Source organism: Colobus angolensis, unplaced genomic scaffold (genome assembly GCF_000951035.1).
Source record: "Colobus angolensis palliatus isolate OR3802 unplaced genomic scaffold, Cang.pa_1.0 Scaffold27, whole genome shotgun sequence".
Lineage (NCBI taxonomy): Eukaryota > Metazoa > Chordata > Mammalia > Primates > Cercopithecidae > Colobus > Colobus angolensis.
In genome coordinates, this window is record NW_012115932.1 from 1,367,076 (window position 1) to 1,372,531 (window position 5,456).

Genomic DNA, 5,456 nt, shown 5'->3' on the forward strand with positions numbered 1-5,456 from the left:
ATCCCAGCTACTCGGGAGGCTGAGGCAGGAGAATCACTTGAACCCGGGGGGCGGAGCTTGCAGTGAGCTGAGATCCGGCCACTGTACTCCAGCAAGGGAGAAGGAGTGAAGCGGCCTCCCAAAAAAAAAAAAAAGAAATTTTTAGTTGTGACCATAGCAACATTTAGGCTAAGGCTATCTGAAGCAAGACCCTTCTGAGTACCAAATGTTCTGTGCCCCATAAAAGTTTTCCAGTCTAGTTGGTGGGACTATTCCCAGCACTGTGTTAGTGCATGATTGTCAGATACTGTTTTCTCTAATCCTTTCAGGTGGTTCTTTCGCCGCCTTGGGTTGTTTCTCCACAAGCATTCACCAATTAGTACTTCACTGAATATTCAAGAGGGACCCTACACAGTCATTTGGAGTTCCCTCTGTGTGTAGCTCTTTTCTCTGGTACTCTATTCTGAAAAGTCTAGCTAATTAGGTCTCACTGGACTTGCAGTAGAGACGGGTGAAACCCCGTCTCTACTAAAAATATAAAATTAGCTGGATGTGGTGGTGGGCACCTGTAATCCCAGCTACTCGGGAGGCTGAGGCAGGAGAATCACTTGAACCCAGGAGGCAGTGCAGTGAGCCAAGATCGTGGCATTACACTCCAGCCTGGGCAAAAAGAGCAAAACTCCATCTCAAAAGAAAAAGACATGTCTGCATCCAGTGGATAGGATGATTTTAGACTCTGAACCAATGTGTGAAACACCTTGGGAATTTTATTTCTAATGAAAGTCACATAGAGCCCTGGGTAAAAACAAGATTCTTCTGTGCTTTACCTAGATCAATGACAGAAACTTTCTATTCCTTTTATCAAGGTTAAAAAGTCCTTCCAGCCCGGTGTGGTGGCTCATGCCTGTACTCCCAACACTCTAGTAGGCCAAGGTGGGCAGATCACTTATGGCCAGGAGTTCAAGACCAGCCTGACTAACATGGCAAAACTCAGTCTCTACTAAAAATACAAAAATTAGCCAGGCACCAGTAGCATGTACTTGTAATCCTAGCTACTCCGGAGGCTGAGGAACAAGAATTGCTTGAACCCTGGAGGCAGAGGCTGCAGTGAGTTGAGATCACACCACTGCACTCCAGTCTGGCAGGCAGAGCAAGACTCTGTCAAAAAAAAAAAGAGAAAGAAAAAAATTCCTTCCAGGGTCTTGGCTTTATAGAGAGGTTTTAGTTTCAGTACCTATCACCACCTTGAACAGGGGAGCAGAGCAGGGTCAAGACCTCATCTCTATTCCCTTCGCAGACATTAAAACTCAAGTTTATGTTTTTTTCTGTTTTTGTTTTTGTTTTAGAGACAGGATCACAATTTGTTGCCAAGGCTGGCCTTGAACTCCACCTCACCCTCCCAAGTGGCTGGGACTACAGGCGCATGACAGCACATCTAGCTTAAAACCCAAGTTTATAGCCAATGTAACTATTTCTGAATCTGAAAATCATCTCCAGGAACATTATAACTAGTTTTCAACTTGTTGATTATTTTGGCACATAGTGAGTTCCTTGCTGGTGAGTTCACGTAGGTATTAAATTATTCATATTTAAATTCAACATTTCTAGTTAGTTACAACAGAAGGTATTCTATGTTAACGAAGTCTATCATGTTTTAGGACTGTAAATTTCCCTCCTCCATAAAACTTTAGGCAAAAGTTTGTATATGTATGTAGATATGCATTATTATGGAAGGAGTCTATAACTTCCATCAAATTCTCAAATGGGTCTCTGACCCAAACAAAGGTTAAAGAGAATTGCGTTTAATCTTTTATTCATTTGCCTAAAATTTTACAATTTCAACGCTATTTTACAAATCCAGGAATTCTTTAAACTTTCCCTACCATATATATGAGTGTATTTTCCATATATTTCAAGCTAGTAAATCCCCATTTGTCTTCATATCTTTTCTTTATCCCTAATTACAATAGATTTTAAACACATATTTTTTACTCAATGGCCAACAGAATGAAGATCCTATGTATTGCCCTTGAATATGAAAGCCCAATATACTGCAAGAAGAAGAAAGAGGAAGGGGTAGGGAGAAAAGAACTAGTCTGAAGAACTAATGCAGTACACAGAAAGAGAGCATTCTGATAAACATAGTATGATGATGATTAAGATCTGAAGGCAGGAATAAGATGTTAGCCCCAGAGATGGGGAGCAGCACCTCTGAGTGTCCATCTGTTTTGTAAAGTGACTCCTTGATTAAATCACCTAGCCTACTTGATTTTTACTCTACATACACAGGGCAAAATGAACTGTTTAGTAAAAAAAAACAATATTTTGGTTTTTTGAGACATGGTCTCACTCTGGTGCCCAGGATAGAGTGCAGTGGTGTGATCTTGATTCACTGCAACCTCTGCCTCCCGGGTTCAAGTGGTTCTCTGCCTCAACCTCCCAAGTAGCTGGGATTACAGGTGCCCCCCACCACACCTGGCTAATTTTTGTATTTTTAGGAGATGGGGTTTCATCATGTTCACCAGGCTGATCTAAAACACCTGAACTCAGGTCATCTGCCCGCCTCGGCCTCCCAAAGTGCTGAGATTACAGGCATGAGCCACTGCACCCACCCAGATATATTCTTTACAGGAGATTCCATTATCAATTAGGAGAAGAGAAAAATTGACAGAGAATCAATTAATTTTGGCATTTAGAGTTTACTGAAATATACTATCTAGACAGTCATAAATAATCTATTTCCTTGGAAAAATTATCATCAGACACATGCAGGTATAAGTCAGAAAAACAATTGAAAAATATTATAATTCATAAGGCTAGTGTACTTTTCTAAAAAACTATGCATAGCTTAATGTTTATAATTGACATACGGCTCTGACATTCTTAAATGAAATAAAATTCCATATAATAACTACTTAGTCACTTCATTTGGTTCTTCCAATAGCATTATTATTAATTAGCAATAATAATATTAACGAAAAAGGTAGTTTTTGTCTTCTAAGAACTTACTTTTGGGTGGGCATGGTGGCTCATGCCTGTAATCCTGGCACTTTGGGAGACCGAGGCGGGTGGATCACCTGAGGTCAGGAGTTCGAGACCAGCCTGACCAATATGGTAACACCCCATTTCTACTAAAAATACAAAAATTAGCCGTGCATGATGACAGGCACCTGTAGTCCCAGCTGCTCGGGAGGCTCAAATTAGAGAATTGCTTGAACCCAGAGGGCAGAGGTTGCAGTGAGCCAAGCTCACGCCACTGCACTCCAGCCTGGGTGACAGAGCAAGACTCTATCTCAAAAATAAATAAACCAACAAGCAAACAAAAACAAAGAACTTACTTTCAAGAGCTTCCTTTTAAAATGTTCCCTAAAGTGTCAGATAATTTATACATTAACAGCCAAATCTTACAAGCCTTGTCGTGAATGAGTAAGATAGACTTCTAGGATTTAATCTACGTAATATGTAAGGAAACATTACCTGCCCCAACATCCACTTGACTATGTGAGTTTTTTATTCAAAAGTATATTTTTTTCCATATGATTCTCTGCTAGCAACTAACAGCTGTCAATCAAGAGGAACCATCATAAAAGAAGTCTTACCGATATAGCAAAAAAGACAAATATGAAATTCAAAATCAAACCTGAATTTGACTATTGGCTCTGCCACTGTATAATCTTGATGAGGCTATTTATTAATCCATTTACTAATCCCATTAACTGAAAAAGTAGAGGAATATTATACCCAAGTCATAGGATTGTTATAAAAACAACATGTAAAAATTCTTAGCTCTTCAAAACACTAAAACGAAGAAAAATACAACAAAGAAAAAACTAGTAACAGCTAGAGTGAGATTGTGGTACACAGCCCATTGTAATTGACTCTTATTCGCCTATCCTGTGAGTAAATAGGGTCCAAGCATTTCCCATATTACAAAATTAATTATGTAACAAATACAATTTCCACAATTTTTGTTATAGGCCTCAAGGCTCTAACTAAGGCCAAGTGTTCCCGAATTTATTCATTTATTAAATTCAATCTACATCCTCCATATTATTCTTATACCTAGGAAAAATTTTGTAAAATTCTCCAAAATATCTGTAAAATCCTAGATCCTAGAAGATAGCAATGAAAACAGATTATCAACCCCCGGGCCTTAAATTAAAAGTCTCTTGAGGTTTGATCCCTTGAACTAAAATACTTAAGGCCACAAAAGATAAAAAGATTCTACATAAAACAAAACAAACCCTAGATAACAAAATTCTCCCTTTCTCCTGATCTAATCCTCTGGTTCCACTTTCTTCCAGTCCTGAGCTAAGGACCCAAAAGCAGGCAATCCCATTATAAATTGAAACGACATAATATATACCTCAAAAGTTGTTTCTATTGAGGTGTAGGTATACCCTAGTGGGAAGTAGATTTACTTGTTAAGTAAGAAACAAAAAAAGATTGGTGTTAGACACTTTAATACTCCCGTCTCAACAGAAACCATCTCTGTCTACACATTTAACAGTAATTGAAAAGTAAAGGCTAGGCCGGGCATGGTGGTTCACGCCTGTAATCCCAGCACTTTGGGAGGCTGAGGTGGGCGGATTATCTGAGGTCGGGAGTTCGAGATCTGCCTGACCAACATTGAGAAACCCCGTCTTTATTAAAAATACAAGAAAAAAAAAAAAAAAAAACATTAGCCAGGCGTGGTGACGCATGCCTGTAATCCCAGCTACTCGGGAGGCTGAGGCAGGAGAATCACTTGAACCCAGGAGGTGGAAGCTGCAGTGAGCCAAGATCACGCCACTGAACTCCAGCCTGGGCGACAGAGACAGACTTTTTTAAAAAAAAAAAAAAAAAAAGGAAGGTAGAGGCTAATACCACTCTATCAGAATACTTTGAAGGGAGTTAAATTTCTATCATTCCAAAATGAAGTTACACATTTGTTTTCCCTAGATACTTCCCTATGAAAATGAATTCCTTTATTGGTAATTTACATGGGAAATTTTCTAGTTTGGTAAAAGGGCACAAAGAGGTAGTATCACTTTGGTCTTGTCATTTAACCTAGGTAAATAAACAATTTTTCACTTAGACCAAATGCCCTCCTCTATATCCTTGCTATTCAAAGTGTGGTCCATAAACCAGTAGAATTGGCAATTACTTGGGAGCTTGCTAGAAATGCAAAATATCAGGCATATTATACCCCCATATAGGATACCACTATACCCCAGACCCAACGAATCAGGATCTGCATTTTAACAAAATACCACGATTTATATACACATTAAAGTTTGAGAAGCATACCCTCTATACAATAAGCACACCTCTATACATTTGAGTAAACAATCTTAAGGTCCCTTATAGTTGTTTTGCATGAAAAATTCTATCTGACAACATTAACGCCTATATTCTTTTTCTTTTTCTTTTTTTTTTTTTGAGATGGTCACCCAGGCTGGAGTACAGTGGTGTGATCTCAGCTCACCACAACCTCC

At 39.0% G+C, this 5,456-nt stretch overlaps 1 protein-coding gene across 2 annotated transcripts in view; it reads right to left on the reverse strand.

The window, feature by feature from the left end:
• SOX30 (SRY (sex determining region Y)-box 30) overlaps window positions 1–5,456 on the reverse strand; it is a 26,150-nt gene that overhangs the window by 5,961 nt on the left and 14,733 nt on the right. The window lies entirely within an intron of this gene.